This window comes from Ambystoma mexicanum, chromosome 10, assembly GCF_040938575.1.
Source record: "Ambystoma mexicanum isolate Mex_15411 chromosome 10, UKY_AmexF1_1, whole genome shotgun sequence".
Taxonomy (NCBI): Eukaryota; Metazoa; Chordata; class Amphibia; order Caudata; family Ambystomatidae; genus Ambystoma; species Ambystoma mexicanum.
Window position 1 is genome coordinate 1,687,092,842 of NC_090932.1, and position 17,896 is coordinate 1,687,110,737.

The window sequence follows — 17,896 nt, forward strand, 5'->3', positions numbered from 1 at the left end:
GCCGAGATTTGCTATTTGGTAAACGTGAATGAGCAATCAAGGCTTAATCTCTCAGAAGTGATGCAGGCTGGTTTCATAAGTACAGTGTAGTCCCCAAGCACCCACAAAGCAATGTCCACACACTGTTTTAGTGAAAACACAGTTCTTTATATAAATAGGCTCGAGTTATGTACACAATCACAATAACACACTTTGTGCTCAAGTTAATCTAACATGGTAAATATATACAGTTTCTATGTGGTACCATAATTACTCTTTGATTCCATTAAAATGCATCAACTGTACTCAGTTGAAATGGCATACAAATCAGTTAATAAAGTGAACCAACAATAGATATAGGAGGAAAGCATGTTCGTTAAAACAATAAGCGGATTACTGGGCCCCTACCACTAGACACAGTCATGTGTGAGGATCCTACCACCTGGACAAAATGTAAATAAAGACATAATCAAAGCACAGTCCATATGTTGTTTATTTGAGTCTTGGTTCCCTCTAAAAAGGTTCTACTGCCCCAATGTACCTGGACTAGTAGATTTCTATGATGGGTCGTTAACAGATCCTTCTTGAGTTTCTCCCTTTAAAACAGGAATCATGGATCGTCGATAGTCCTTGAAGAAGGTGAGAGTCATCTATGAAAGGTTCAATGGCGTCAAGGCGGCAGCTTTGGTCCTGTCGGTGTTTGTCGACGATCGGTCATGGACGTCCTGAGAAGATGAGGCGTGCGGAGCACCTCGACGATAATAGTTTGTTGTGGTAAAGAGTCACTGAAGAACTTTGGCCCAGCAAGGGCATCATGTCGTCAGTGGCTTTGTGGTCTTTGGGTGGCGGGAAACCCACCAGTGGATTCTCCTCGGTTCGACGGCAGCCTTGACTTTATCCGGCAGGACTAAGCAGTCGTTGGTGATGAGCAAGGGAGTCCTTGATTCAAAGTGTTCTTAGGCAATGGAGCATTGTGTCTCCAGTCGTCGGCGGCAAGCTGTTTCTGCTTCTGGGCAACACAGCTTCGACGTGCTTCCAGCGGTTACAGCGATTCTCTGAACCCTGGTCGACGACGGTGGACGGATGTCCAGGTGCTTCTCTTTGGATTCCTCGGCGGTCCCCGTCTACGGTCGACAGTTCTTCGAAGGGTGACTTCCAGGGAGCATCAGCAAAAGTTATTGGTGCACGATGGTCCCTCGTAGCTCGGGAAGAGGTCTTCTAGCCAGGTCCACTCTTGGATCAGTTTTTCGGTGACACAGCTGCTTTTGGATTACGTCAAAGGTAACAGCAGTCAACCTTCTTCTTTGGGCTCGGCTTTGAGATTAAGCATCAGTTTCGACTTCAGCTTCTGAACAATTTCCATCAGTGAGAGACCCCCAGATATACTGTTTGGTCTCTCATTCAACCATGCTGGGTCAACTCAGGCAACCAATCATCCAGAAGGGCATTCACGCAGGCAGGCAGCCAATTAGGCTCAGAGTGCATTCAGGCCATTCTCCTCCATCCAGACACTCACAACAAGGAATGCGTATTGGGACAAGTATCCGGCCATCCAGCACTCCACACTGAACTCATACCAGTTTCAGGCAGGGCTGTCTAAGTATTTGTGTCACATACCAGAAACCAGACACCCATAACATGAATTGCATATTGGTCACACACTCCATTCACCCAGGTCCCACCCCAAGGGTGTCCTCACAACATACAGTCACTGGGAAGGCTCCAGCCAGTCTTGCCTGGACTTCCCCACAATACCATATATGGAACTTCCACCCAAAAGCCAATCAGGGGAAGGGACAGAGTCAGGGCTTCCCAGGATTTTGGGAAAACAAGGTAAAAGGCAATCAAAAGCAAAACCCCACAGGGGCCATCTTGTCTCCTATCAGGAATCAACTGATTCCAATGGTAGGGCCTGGGTATCCCAAAATGGAGGATACTAGGAGCACCTGTCAAATTCAGCATGGAGCTGCCACCAGCCCATACCCTACTCTTTGAGCCACACACAGGTGCCCAAAAACATACACTAGGGGCACAGGGTTCTACCCCCACCCATAGGTGCCATAAGGGTATCCCAAGGGTCTGTACACCAAACCAAAAAGAGGAAGAACTGCACTGCCAGGAGTCCCTCATGGACTCCTTTGCAGAAAATAACACAGAACAAACATGATAAAAGGACTACAGGACAAAGGCATGGAGGCCCTGTCCCTCCAATGCATTTCCAGCATCACACCAGTGGAGTAAAGAAACCCCTGATGCATAGTTGGTTACCTCACAAAAAAGGACACAGTTATTGGGAAATGTTATCAACATATTGAAGACCCCCTGAATTTTCCTCTGACAGAATCTGATTCTATTGGGAAGGAGGATCTCTGGGTGTTGATGAAGTTTTCCAAAATGTTCTGAATCCAAGTAGGTTTGTTGTTACGGAGATCCATATCTGGATGTGACCAGTGGGTACCACCTACCTCATTCCAAAGACTGATGTGAAGTCATGCCCGTGAGACGGCCACTGCCGGTCAATGGGGGTTTCATACAATATTAGAAATCTTGCATGACTTTGCATATTGGCCACACATGGGCCCGGACCTCAATATCTACTTAAAGGGGTGTCTTGTATGTGCTCAGTGTCAGCCAAGTTCCCTCACACACAGTGCTCCCCTACAGAAAATGGGAATGACACTGCCATGTTCAGATTTGCAAGTCCATTTCATCGGGCAGTGATTTCTAGAGGAAACAAGTACATGTTAACCGTGACATGCTTGTTTATCAAGTGGGTAGAATGACTTCTGGTGCCGAATTTTAAGGCAGAGACAGCTGCCGTACTAATGATCACCCACATCTTCTCTTATTTCAGTCTTCCCCAAAGGATTGAGTAGGACCAGGGAAGTCATTTTACCAGCAAGGTTATGACCACGATGTGGTAGATAGTAGCGGAAAAGAGAAAACTTCACATTGCCGACCACCCAGTCTTGAGCGGGTGAGTTAAGAGGTACAATAAAACAATTGTGGGCATCTTGAAGAAGTTTGTGGTGGACTCTGGACCAAGTTGGCACATCCGATTACTGCTTGCCCGAATGGCCATTAGGTCCATGCAGTCTTCTGCAATGACAATGTATTCATTTGAGGTCATGACTGGATGCATAATGGTGCTACCTCAGCATCTGCTCTACAGAACTCAAGAGCAGACCCTGATGAACGCGTTCACAACCCATGAGTACATTGAGAATACGAAAACACATTTAGCACACTTTTGCTTACCTCAATGAAATTTAGAAAAGTCGGCACAAGTAATGAAAGCATACTATTACTTAAAAACTACAAAGAAGGAGTACGAAGTAGATGTCAGGCTTTACCTGTAAATTTTCAAAGGAACCAAACCAAGTTGAAGAGCTGTCACCCAAGACAGACTTTACAACTGATTGAAGAGCCAGGTGAGGGTAGAGCCCAGGAACTATCTGAAGAATGAAAGGAAATGATGGAAACCCAGATGGAGAATATCGCAATTACAGGGAGTTAAGGAATTTATACTCCCAATGAATGTATACAAATCATGATAACATTTTATTTAAAACTATATGCGTAGTTATGTTCATGTAAGGGAAATAAATGTCAATGTGTTATGTGATGTTGTTTTGTTTTTCTAGTTGTATGCCTATTCACTGGTGAAAGACGTACTGTATACTACCTCTCTTTTACTCTCTGAAGACTCAGTAACTCCTTACCTTCAAAGCCTGGGGGTGGATGGTTTCAAAAAGGGAGGGGATCCAGGACCAAACCCCAAAATCCGAAAAGAGTGGAGTGCAGACCAGAGAGCTACTCCCCCAGGACAGGAAAAGAGTGGATGTGCTGCAACGAGGAAACTGGTGGAATGAGCCAAAGCAAAAATAAAATCAAAAACCACACTCCCCCTTTATCTTTTCTGCAAGTCAACTGAGTCAAAGATGTGGGGGTGGGGGGTTGTGGGGTGAAACGACAGCCCCAGAGTGACTGAGATGGGGAGGCCATGCTAGGCCCCTTTTGTGAGAGTGAAGCTGGCTAATGTAGAGTCCCATTGAAATATAAAAGCCAGTGCAAAACAGTGATTTCCGACATAGTCCAACTCCACTAAAATGGACAGGTGCACAAGTGAAGCTTACAATTAATTGATATGCCGAGTGAATGTGACATAACATGTGGTGCTGCAGATGCTGATTTTGCGTGAACTGGGAAAGTGCACCTTTTGACCGATTCAAAACTGCGGCAGTACACATGGGAAAGATACAAGGAAAGGATAGGCATGTGAAAAATACCAAGGAGGAATTGTGATTTACATTTGAAAAGTGGAGCCAAGTGACACATTTCTTAGAAAGACGCTTTTCACAAATAAACTGACATTCAAATGGAGAGGCCCACGTGTTGGATTTTTCTATGTATCTGTGGCCTATGAGTGAATAATACCGAAATTAAACTTATACCTGTTCAAAAATCTGTCAGGAAAGATTGTATTTCAAACAACATGTCCAGATATAATGCTAAAATGTTAAATGTAAGCACATCTTGTCAATTTAAAGCAGTATTTTCTGGTGTATGGGTGTAGCTCGTGCTTTTTCCACTGAACTGCAAGGTTTTTGCCTATGAAACTTTGACCTCAAGACCTGTAGGATAGGTCCACCAAGAAAAGCTGGCCTGGTTCAGTTATACGTACGCATAATTAACAGAGAAATAGATCAAATTTGTGGGAGTTATAGATAACACAGCCAGCAGAAATTACCTTTAGGTCCTTCAGTCAGGCCTCCCAATTAACTGTGCATTAGTGGCAAACAGAAATGTCCTTTTCAGGGCTGACTGGCCTCAAGAAATGGCTTCAGAGCCACTAATGGATGATAAAACATTGTGTCTGAAACAGATTGCTGATGAGCAGATGTCAGGTCAGGTGAGGATGGAGAAATGCAATTTAGGAATAGGTGGGGGCTATGTGAAACTGAGGGACCCATGTGATGCCTGGCTATATGATTAACATTGGGCCACTCTTTCTTTAATTAAAACAGAATTGTATGTCTCAGTGAGCCCATTCCAGACTCATATTAAATTCCAGACTCATATTAAAGGGGATAAAAAGGCTCCTGGTACCATGTAAATGTAAATCTTGTGTGATGTATGCAACCTAAGTTATGCAGACAATTATGACTCTGACCATCCCATACTTTTGAGGGAATAGAATGTTGATGTGATGATAGGTTATGGGAGTAAGGTTTGAATCAGGAAGGGGCAGATTTGCGGCTATTTCAGTTCAGAAGTAAATTGATAAAGATGGTAGCTCCTGCCAGGAAGGGCATGCCAATATATGATTCATTTTTTATGACTCGCTATAAATTATAGAACACAACAATATATATGAGCCTGCAGTTATCTGAAAAATCAGGGTAGCCGCCATGTTGTTAGATTTTATGGACAGTGAAGAAGTTAGACACACGTGTCATTTTGGGACGATGAATCTTTCTCCTCCCTCAGCCTCCATAATTCACACCCCCCCTAACTCCTTGTCCCATTAGCAGGCACTGGGAGTGCTGGAGGGAGCGAGAGGGTGAGAACTGGTCAATCCATAGCATGGGAAGTATGATAATAAAGGTGGTGTCACCAGCCCTATAAGAGATCAGTTTTCAATCTGAGAATGATTGACATTTTGACTCTTCCTTTGAACTTTCCCACTCTATTGCTGGAGGTAGTCTGCTTTCGGGACTCGTCTAAAGAACTAGCAGAGGGAATGGAAGGGCTACCGAGGCCTTAAGCATTTCCGGGGAGATGGAAACTGGAAATTCTAGATACTAGCTGGGCCTGCCATTTGAGGAGCCAGAGGAAATCTGGGTGCTGGGGACTACCCTTGAGGGAAGCCTTTGTCCAGATCTCTGCTGTCCTCAGAGGAGCCCTGCTGTTTCCCTGGATGCCCCATAACCAAGGCTTCCCATGTATATTAATTAATCTAAATGCCAACAAAGTGTGGGGGGGGGATCTTCTAGCCTTTATCTTTGTCTCGCATAGCGGGTTGGAACTGGAGAGACCCTTGGCACATTTTATTAAATCCAACTAAAATTAATTCCACTATAGAAAATCACCCTATACATTTAAATTGAATTGTTTCGGGAACGGCCTGCTTTAATCCTTTACATTAAATTGTGGGGATGGAGAAAGCTGTGTAGATCCTTAGTGCATTGAATTGAAGTTAAGTCAATTAATTCCCATATAGAAAATCATGGGATGAGTGTTGGTAGAGTTCGAAACTAACAAAGTGCATACCCAGTTTGATAGAGCGGGTATAGACAATAAATTACTTGGGTGACTCTACCTTTCTGAAACCCCTATCTTCTGTACAGTAGCGGGGTGTCCATAGTCTCAAAATAAGTAACCCTAAATGCTGCCATTCTAGTGAATGTAGAGTGTGCAAAATGAAAGTTTCCATTTATTTACTTCCATCCCAAAACGATTTTCCCAAAGCCCTGCATTTCATGCAAATAAAAAGCCCAAAACAATTTTCCCAATTAGTTCCTTTCCTGACTTTGCCTTTTAGTTAAACAACCCAAAACGATTTTTTTCATTGTGTCTATTTGTCAAGGCCTGCCTTTTAATAAAAAGACAAAACGGTTTTGCTACTGTATTCACACTCCCTGTCTCTTGCCTTCAAATTAAGGGGTCATATAAAATGGATGCCCAGGGGTCGGGGTTGCTGGGAGAAAAGAGCATTATGATAACCAAAGAAATCACTGGGGGTTGTTCAAATTTCATAATTGTTAATGTGCAAGACATCCTTTGTGTGTTTGATGTACAGTCTCTAAATTTTACCTGTGCGTTGTAGTATCGGTAGGTTCATTAGAAATACACATCAGCCAATTGATGCAACTGATTTGGAATTGTGACATTGTGTTCTGCCACGGCGTTAGTGGTTGATTTTTTTGGTTGCTATTATTATTTCTCAAACCTTAAATAAATATATATTCTTACTATAGACCGGCCTGGTTCCTAGCTCATTGGTAGTATATATGGTATTTACTGGGGTGGTGTGAAAGAGGTTGCATGCCTCAGTAAAGTTGAATCTGTATAAGTGCTTTGGGTGTGCGCCACCTTGCTTGGGGGTGGGGGATGAACTCCCTGAGGTGAGAGTGATCACCTAATAAATTTTGAGAAAGTGTGGAAATGTCATTGTTTCCTTACCTGCTTTTGAAGACAATGGGCCTCATTATGAGTTTGGAGGTAGTCATGCTGTTTTTACCAGCATGGCTACCCCCAAACTCCGGTCCTGGTCCTGAAAAATGGGAATTTTCGAGCCATTCGGACCTTTGCGGGCCCGGTGATTCACATTCGCGGGACCCAGACCCGGTATGTCCCCATTCCCATTTGAGCCCCCACAGGGCTCAATGGGAATGGGGAGGATGGTAGCAATGGTCCCGTTAAGAACGGAACCGTTACTACCATCCTGTTCTGCTAGCGTGTGCTGCTCTGCGCGTTCGGTCTGACCAGGCATCCAGGAGTCCAGAGCGGCACCCGCGAGCAAACTCGTAATGTTGCGGCGAGGTAACAACGGCGCCGGTAGCACTACCGGTGCCCTTGTTGCCTTACCGCAACACTTATAATGAGGCCCAGTATATTGAGAGTTGAGTCAAATCCAATAAGTATTGACTGCATTCTAAACATTCTGATTGGCTGAGAGGAGGTCAAAAACGATCTCCATGTGCTAATTGGACTTATTTTCATATGATTCAGTACATGAACATGCTTCACTTAAATCTGCATGATGTTGACCACAATATATTGAATGATTGTGTAGGTTCATTCACCAAGCGCTGCAAACATTTTGAACAGCGTTTGGTTAAACCACATTAGAATAACACAGAATAAGGAGCACAGTGTTGTTCACTTTACCCAAATTTTGACAATTTAACTAGTGCATTAACCTCTATATTATTACCTTTCAGAGATCAAAATGTCAATCACTATCAGGGAAGTACACTTATGAGGATGGCACCCTTATAAGAGACATTGGGCCTCATTACGAGTCCGGCGGTAGCCGTGCCAGTATAACCGGCAGGCTGCTGCCAGACTCGTGGGGGTTTACCGGTGCTGGATTTGCCGGAATTACCGGGGCATTACAGCCCCAGTGGTCCGCTAAATTCGGCACCGGCATTCCGTTACTCCCGATTCACGTGTCTGTCCCATAGGACTCCACGGCAATGGGGACCGTGGAAACACCGGCACCATTCGGTAATGGTGCAGGTGTTTCCTTGTCCATCTGCGGCTGGTGGCATTGCGCCTGCCAGGTCAGACCTGGTGGGCGTGACACCTCATGGACACAAAACTCGTAGTTAGCCAGTCCAGAAAACGGTGCCAGTACGGTTTTACTGGCACCGTTAAATCCAGATGTGATGAGGCCCATTCAGTGGTAGTTCAGTATTCATGTAAAGGCAGAATAGGATGACAGAACCAGAATTGCACATAACATTCTTTAAGAGGACCATTTAAGGTCCATAAAGTAGTCACCATTAAGGTGATAGTGACCATTAAGGTCACTATCATTTCGAGATACAGATGAGGGATGAGACCTTAAAAGGGTGCTCAGCAAAGTCTGAAATTTGGTTAATTAAGAAGGAGGCAAAGTTGTAAGAAAAAATATCCACTTCTAAACACGTCAGACACAGTACATTCTTACGGGGAATGTGAAGCTGAGTTTGAAAACGTAAACCATATTCACCTCAAACACCGGGGACCGAAGAAAATAGCACAAATGCTGTTTTTCTGACATGAAGGAGGATCCAAATTGGCAACTCGAGGTCCTGATCTCAACCAGTGTCACGTTTGCATGGGTAAAAAAAAAGCTGAACTCAATAACCAATACTCCAGGTTTTTATGATCCACCAAAGAAAAGTCACACATTTCACCTAATTTAATATAGTTTGAAAATGACCTGGAAATCAAAAGGTGCCGTGAGAGAGAATAAGATGGAAGGTGAGAAGCCATAGGAGGCAAGGGAGTGAGGCAGGGGTTGGGCGGTAGGGTAGCAAGGGTGCTCAGGATATCCAGAATATTTGTGGTGAAATGTGTGGTGAGTGCATTGCAGAGGGCCTGGTATGGAAGAGGGGAGGAGGAGACTGCAGAAGGGTTGGCTAGTTCCCTGGATTTTAACGAGTTCAGCTGTGTTGTTGGATGCACCTGACACCTGTGCCTGAATCTGGGCCCTTTTATTTGGATGGTTGCAGAGTCTGTATTGCCTTTGGAGCAGGCGGCGGAAGGACAGTTTGTCAGAGGGTAAGCATGATGTTTACCACTTCCGTTCCACAGCTCTGCACTTGAATTTCAGGGTTGCAAGTTCAGAGTCGTACCGGGCGTTACTTTTGGAAGTGGGTTTCAAGCGAATCCTCATGACTGGGGCAAGAATGTCAAGGGTGTTGGTAATGGCCAAATCGAGGTTGGTGAGAGCAGAGTCGGTGGTAGAGTCTGGGAGTGGGGCGGGATGAAAGTGGATGCGAAGGCAGCAGCTGACACTGTTTTATTGGATGTCTGTTAGTGAACAAGGTTGGTAGGGCTTTTAGAGGGGTCCGCAAAGGGGCAAGGGACCCAGGTGCGAGGAGAGAATGGTCTGACCAAGAGTTTGGAGCAACCAGAAGGTGGAGAGAGAGGTCAGAATGGATGAGGGCCTCCAGTGTGTATCCAGCCGTGTGGGTTGGGCCAGAAGGGAGAATGGAGAGGGATAGTGATGTGCAGAAGTCAAGGAAGAGAGTGGATGCTGTGACAGGGGAGTCCAATTGGATGTTGAAATTGCCCACGAGGAGGAGATTAGAGGTGGTTGAGAGTAGGGAGGAACCAAAATCAGCCCATTTAGAGAGGAAATGGGTGGTAGCACCAGGAGACCTGTAGATGGTAGCAATGGACAGAGAGGAGGAGGGAGAGATGCCCAGCTTGCAGACCCAGCTCTCAAAGGAAGAGTAGAGCTGAGTGGGTATGACAGAAGAAGGAACCCACTCAGAGAAGATTAAGGCAACCCCACTGCCTGCACAGTGAGGACGTGGCTTGGAGATGATCTTGAAGCCATCAGTGCAAAGGGAGTCAAAAGCAGTGACTGAGCTGGCAATGAACCATGTCTCGGTAAGAAAGAGAATGTCGAGGTCAGTGTCTACAAGAAGGAGGCAGATGTTGGCGGATTGTTTGTTGGCTGAGCCGGTGTTAAGAGTAGCCAGGTGAAGGAGGTCTCTGCCTTTGAATGTTTTCTGAGGCGGAAGTACAGGGACGTGGTACACCAGTCATAGGGGGAGGGACAGAGAGAGTAGTAGGGAGAGAGGCAGGTGAAGGAAGGAAGTTAATGAGGAATGGAAGGCACCAGTCAAAGAGGAGGCGGTTGCGCTGTGGACCCTGAATTAAGATAGTGCCAGTGTGGTAGACATTTATGATACAGCATGATGATGGGAAGCTGGCCAAGATGACTTCCCACTTCATGCCCCGGTTACTGGGAGATGATGTGAAATGGAGTAGAGTGGAGATGAGATGAGGAGTCCATAAAACTGGAGAAGGTACAGAAAGAGGATATCAGTGAAGACCTGTCTGGAAGTTGCTCTGGCGTACCATGCAATGGCTAGACCAGGGTTCATGAACAGGATGTCTTTTTTGTGCTTTTTGTTTCCAGACTGTGTGAGAGAGGGAGGATAGGTGATACTGTAGCAGTTATAGAAGATGGGTGAAATGGTGAGGGACATAGGGGCGGCAGAGGTTAGTAGAGGAATGGAAGTAGAGTGGATGCACAGCACAGCTCACCAGGTGACCTAGTAGTCAAAAAAGGCACAAATGCAATCCAAAAAAAGGACATTCAAATTTCATAAACAGGGGCACAAATGCAGTGAGAGAACAAGTAGGTTAGGTGAGGCAAGGAAGGCAGAGTAAACAGGCACAGAAATTGGTTCAGAAAGTCAGTGGAGGAGTCAATGGGAGAGTTCAACCATCACTCACGGGTAGAACTGCATGAAGCGTTGAGGTGCTACTTTTAGAAAGACCTATTTCTCTCTCGGAAAACGCACATTCCCTTCGCCTTCATATACCTTAGCATGTACCCTCCGAATTTCTGAAATGCTGATCGAATGTCTACTTTGGCTGGATTGACATGTACCCAAGACATCACAAACACTGTCCTTATTCATTCAAAGTGCCCCATCTCTGTATGAACCGAACTCCCTTGTTTGTTTTATCTTTTGCCCTTTTTACCCCACCACTTCTCCCCTATTTATTTCCTTTCCTAGACAGGCAGTGTGCGCCATTACTAGTGCAGCATCAAACTGCCGGGGCTAACGGCAGGTTGCCGACTTCCTCATAACACTAAATCTGCCGCCTGATATCCAAGTGCCACCGGGACACTACAAATCCCAGAGGCGTGGGATGTAAGGCGGGGGATTTGGGCAATCCCCATTCCTGTGGAGTCACATAGGAATGGGTTCACGGAAGCACCAAGACCATTGTCAATGGTGCCTGTGCTTCCGTAAACACTCTGCCGTCTGGGGCCCTTGCACCGGCAGGTCAGACCTGCCGCAGCCCCTAAAGGCATAGTCATAGTGTGAGGGTCTTGTGCGACCAGCACCCTTATTTCCAGATCGCCACACTCGGAATGAGGACCAGTATCTGCAACCCCCAGATGGGAACACAATTTGCCAATTTCAAGACAAGGGTAGGCACTTTGAGACCACAACGGTGAATTATAAAAGATGTATAAGACAATCAAACATAGTAGAGGTAAGAGTTGCCGTGATGGTGTCAGCATTTCTATGTGGGTCATGCACGGGATACCCGACTCCAGATCCACTAAAGGCACTTCAGGGGAAATCAGGGACTCGCAAACTATGCAGAGCTTTGGACATTAGGAGATGAGGCTCTTCTAAAAGCAGTGCATTTCCCTAGAAAGTCCTTGGTGGTTTAGAAGGGTGGATCTGAAAACTGGAATATGCAGAGATGTAAGTGTGAATAAAACCAGACTTAACATTGGCATTTTTGTATTTTATTTAAATGTGTATAGCGCCTAATGGCTAATAGAGTTACACAAAATGTACACAGTACCGTAAAGGAAGCAACTGTAAACACTGTCCAACATGAAGTAGAGCGTCAATGAGATTTTAACAGAACATGAAAAGAGGTAAAGGAAGTAATAGACCAAATAGAAAGAGGAAGAGAATTCCAGAGTTTAGAGGCCAAGAGTGAGAAAGAGCGGAAGCGTGACTGGGCAGGAGGGGGGCAAGGTGTGATGAGTAACAGATCCAGTAGGATGATGCCAAAGGATCGAGGATGCTAGATAGGAAGGCCCATAGCATATAAAGATTTAAAAACAAGACAGAGAAAATTAAATTTGAGGCGTGAGTTGAAAAATAACCATTATAAGGCCTGAAGGGCACTGGTAATAGGTTCACACGGGGAAGGGAAAAAACAAGGCGGATAGAAAAATTGAAAATAGATCGAAATGGAGTAAGATGAGTAGCAGGTAGTCCAAGAAGAAGAGATGACAGCGAGGATTCTCAAATAATGCCATTATGGGAAGCTGATGTTGAAAGCGGCAGATGAGATGAAGGCAAGAAAATCAAGGATGGCTGAATGGGGGGGTAATGCCAGAGGAGCGGAGAACAAGATCTATTTGTCTCACTTTTAAGTGAAGAACATTGGCTGTCATCCACGATTCGATGGCAACAAGACAGGCTGAGAAACGGAGATGCAAAGACCCAAAAAAGGATGAAAATAAAAAGAAAATGTGCAAGTCACCTGTGTAGAAGTGGTAAGAGAAATAGAAAAAAAGAGATAATAGTGTAGAGAGGAATGGTCTAAAGAGAAGAGGATCAAGTACGTAACCATGAGTTCCAAAATGAAGTCGATAGGAAGTAGAAGAGTGGCCAGAGTAGGAATGTCCAGAAAGATAGGAAATAAAGCGATTGTGAGCAGAAGCAATGATACCTCTGGAAGAGTGCCTGTGAGACAGTACAGTGTGATGCACCATGTCAAATGGTGCAGCTAGGCCAAGTAGAATAATGGTCAAGTAGAATAGCAATGAAACCAGCAAGATAGTTCAACACACTCAACGTATCATCTGCTTATCATCAGGTAGTCTTAGATGAAGATTAAACGCACTTAACATATTTTGTGACACCATTGGGCGCATATGGATACACACATATGCCCTTCGTGTTGGCCTCTCTTGCTGCAGTCTACCAGAGTCTCATGCAAACAACAGTTTGGAGTATTGGAAGGGGTGTATTTCTTGCAAGATGACATCTTAATATATCCATCTATGGAAAGGGAACATGATGCAAAACCTTTGGGGGTTTTGCAGGTGATCAAGGTGAAGGGACTCACCCTCAACATAGAAAAGTGCAAGGTCAAGGTCCAAGAAGTTACATTTTTAGGGCATTTGATCAATGGTAAAGGTATCAAGTCAAAGACAGAACTATTGGAAACAATAATGAGTATGCCTGTTCCCACCAATAAGGATCAACTTAGGTCTTTATTGGGGTTAGCCGAGTTTTACTCCAAGTTTGTCCCTTATTTCACAGAACAAACCCAGCACATGAGAGCACTCATGAAAAAGAATACAATATTTGAGTGGTCTGATCTATGCCAGGAAGAATGGGAGGTCATAAGAACGGAAGTCAATAAAGCACCAACCCTCACAATGTTTAATACCACTGCTAGCAGCATAATTGCCATTGACACCAGTAATGTGGGTTTAGGGGGAGTGCTTGAACAAGTTCAGGACAGTAGAGAGGTAAGCATTGCCTTTGCTTCTCATATTTTGAAGGGTGCAGAAATAAACTACTCCCCCATTGAGAAGGAGGCCCTGGGTGTGAAGTGGGAGTTGCAGCATTTAGAACACTCATTTGGGGGTTTCCAGTTATAATCTAGATGGCTCACAAGCCCCTCATTCACATAATTAATTGTAAAATCCCACACTTGGCCTCACTGAGAATCCGCAGGTGGCTGCTGGAAATCATGCAATACAATGCCAAAGTTGTGTATACTGCAGGTAAAGGGAACGTTATTGTGGATTGCTTCTCCATATTACCCTGGGCTGATGAGTTAGGGAAGGAGTTGCAAGAGACTAAGGAAAGCATTGTTGGCCATGTTCAGACAGGTTTTGCAAAGGAGGATTGGATCAGAGAATGAGCAGAGGACCCTGAACAGTGTTGGCTTAGACCCACTATTCATGCAGGTCGGAAGAGTGTAGGGAATGTCACCCAGACTTTGATCAGATCCATGAAGAGATTGCCAAAAGCACAGAGTGTGGGGGGAGCACATCATTCCTCCAAAGTCCCTGATAGGGAACATTCTCAGCTCAGCACAGGAAGACCACCCAGGGAGGAATCTTACCAAGAGAAGAGTGAGGGAGAATTACTGGTGGCAGGGGATGCTGAGTGAAGTAGAAGATTTTGTGAAGTTGTGCCAAGCCTGCACTGTCAGTGACAAGTCCAAAAAGGTGAACGTGGCTCCTCTTCAACCTGTGCAGCTCCCTGGGTCAGTGTGGAAAATGTTGGCGATGGACATCACTGGACCTTTAGAGGGTTTGGAGCCATGCACGGTATGCATAGGTGTCCTCATTGACTACACGTCCAAGTGGTGAAATGGTGTTTCATGGAAGAAAGTGGCGGCCATATAAATTGTGGAGTTCATGGAGGCAGTGTTTAGAAGCGAGAGGGACCCGGAGGAAATAGTAACTGACAACAGAGCACAGTTTATCTCGGAGAGCATGCAGAGGTTTTTGAAGTACCGTGAAATCACACACATACGCACATCCTTATAATATCCCATGAAAAACGGCCTTGTTGGGGACATTAATGGTTTCATGAAAGGGATGACTCATTTGGAAGTGGCAAACTCACTACCCTGGAAGGATTCTCTTTAAGAGTCAGAGCATGCAAATAGGATGACTCCTCATTCTGTGACTGAAATTGAACCCTTTGTCATTGCGAGGTGTAGGGTGCCTTGCAGTAGGCTGAGTTAGACATAAATATTAAGAAAGTGGACATGGAGGGGATCCTTCGGAAAGTGAGAGAAAAACAGGGAAAATACAAAGAGTATTTTTACCATGTCAAAGCTACCCGTAAGTTGAGTTCAAAGAACATGACTGGGTCAGGGTTCGGGAACATCGGAAAGTGATGAAAGGACTGTCTAAATTCAAGAAACCACAGAGGATTGTGAGTGTTGGGAGGAAAACTGTAGTCCTTGAAGATTGCAAAGTGTGGTCGTTTGATGACATCGTTCATACTATTGAAAGTGTGCCTTGCATAGAGAGGCAGTATGAGAGTGACAGATCACAGTCTTCACCGTTTCGGAGAGGAGGTGCAAGACAACTTTTCACAAACTGGCTGTTCTGGGGTACCAGCCCAGAAGAGGAAGATCCTATCCAACTTCAGCGAGGACTTTGTGTATTATTGAATTGTATCCTCTGTTGTTAACCCCTCCCCCGTTCTTTATTTAACCCCTCTTTCCTATTCTCTTCACCCCTGCTCCTCCCGCATCCTTGGGGGGAAATGTTGTGTTTTGTTTCTTGCTTCTGCTCTCCTATGACGTTCTGGAACCTCCCCAGGTTCAGGACCGACACTGGAGTGCCATTGAGGATCGAAATGAGTCTGCTCTGCTGTAGCGACTCCCCAGTACCCTGGGGGTCTCATTCCCTCATTAAAACGTAACATTATGCTTACCTTCTTGTTGCCTCTTGGGTATGTCCCATTTCAACAGCGCTGCTCTGGGATGTAGATTACTGCACTCTGAGATAATAAAGTTTCTACAGGTCCTGATTTTAATGTGCATACTCTATGACAGGCCCAGGCAGGGACCCCCTAACCCGGTATGGCCATACCATTATCCCCTACTCTTCCCAAAGTTCCCAAAACGTTGATTCCTCTCAGCATAGCTTAGGTCAACAGCTCTCATCAGTGACCAACACCTCAGGGAGGTTTCATGCCATAGGCCAGGTCAGTAGATCCCATCAGAGACTGACACCTCAGAGGCTGCATGCCATAGAACACATCAGTGAATCCCATCTTTGACCAACATCCCAAAATGTCCTCACCATAAAACAGATCCCATCAGTGGCCAACACCTTAGGGGCTGCATGCTATAGGCTGGGTCATCAGATCCCATCAGTGGCCAACACCATAGGGGCTGCATGCTATAGGCCAGAACACCAGATCACATCAGTGGCCAACACCTTAGGGGCTGCATGCTATAGGCTGGGTCATCAGATCCCATCAGTGGCCAACACCATAGGGGCTGCATGCCATAGGCCAGTCCATCAGATCACATCAGTGGCCAACACCTTAGGGGCTACATGCCATAGGCCAGTCCATCAGATCACATCAGTGGCCAACACCTTAGGGGCTGCATGCCATAGGCTAGGTCAGCAGATTCCATCAATGGCCAACACCTTAGGGGCTGCATGCCATAGGCTAGGTCATCAGATTCCATCAATGACCAACATCTTAGGGGCTGCATGCCGTAGGCTAGGTCAGCAGATTCCATCAATGGCCAACATCTTAGGGGCTGCATGCTATAGGCTAGGTCAGCAGATCCAATGAGTGGCCAACACCTCAGAGGGTGCATAACATAGGGCAGGTCATCAGATCCCATCAGTGGCCAACACCTTAGGGGCTGCATGCCAGAGGCCAGGTCAGCAGATTCAATAGTGGCCAACGTCATAGGGGCTGCATGCCATAGGCCAGGTCAGCAGATCCAATGAGTGACCAACACCTCAGAGGGTGCATACCATAGGCCAGGTCATCATATCCCATCAGTGGCCAACACCTTAGGGGCTACATGCTATAGGCCAGGTCAGCAGATCCCATCAGTGGCCAACACCTTAGGGGCTGCATGCTATAGGCTGGGTCATCAGATCACATCAGTGGCCAACACCTTAGGGGCTGCATGCCATAGGCCAGGTCATCAGATTCCAATAGTGGCCAACATCTTAGGGGCTGCATGCTATAGGCCAGGTCAGCAGATCCAATGAGTGACCAACACCTCAGAGGGTGCATACCATAGAACAGGTCAGAAGAGTCCATTGGTGACCCACAATCTGGCAGTTGCTGGCCATAGAACAGGTCAGCAGCTCTAATTATTTACTGACACCCCATGGATTACTAGACATAGAACAGGTCAGCTGATCCTATCAGTGACCGACACCTGAGGGTGTACCATGCCATAGAAATTCCATTATTAAATAAATTACCAGGCCACAGAATATTCAGAGTTTGGAATCCCTTCTACTTTTCTCTATTTTCTATGTTTATTAAGGTATTTATTGAGCGTGGACCTACCCTCAGAAAGCAACACAGCGCTTTACAAGTTAAACTGCACGCGCAGAGGAGAGACAGATAAATAATAAAAAATAAATAAAGGCAATAAACAGTGTTAGTGCAGCCAGCAAGTGGCAAGTGCTGGGTTTAAGGCAGCAGACAGGGTAGGTCTGATAAGTGCAGGAAGAAAAAAGGGGGTGGGACTGTACGGGTACAGATACAGACCTCAGTGCAAGGGGTGGACCAGAGGCAGTGCAGGAGGGTGGCAGGGTGAGCAGGTACCTTGGCCCTGAGGACAGAGGGTGGCCAGGTGCACAGTGCCAAGAGAGAACAGATCAGCAGGGTAGATGGGGCGCAAAAGCAGAAGAGATGTGGAAGGTCTTGAGGTGCTTCCGAAACCAGAGATGGTTCTTCTCAAGTTTTAGAGTGGCAGGGAGGCTGTCCCAGAAGGTGGCCCCAGCTGAAGACGGAGATCTACCCTCAGCTCGTTTCTTTGAAAAAGGATGGACCCTGAGGGAGTTAGAGGTGGAGGAGCAAAGAGCTTGAGAGGGGAGGTATTTGCGGAGGGATAGTTGAAGGTATTTTGGACCCAGGCCCCAGAAAGCCTTGTGGACAATGCAGAGGGTTGTGCATTTTATCCT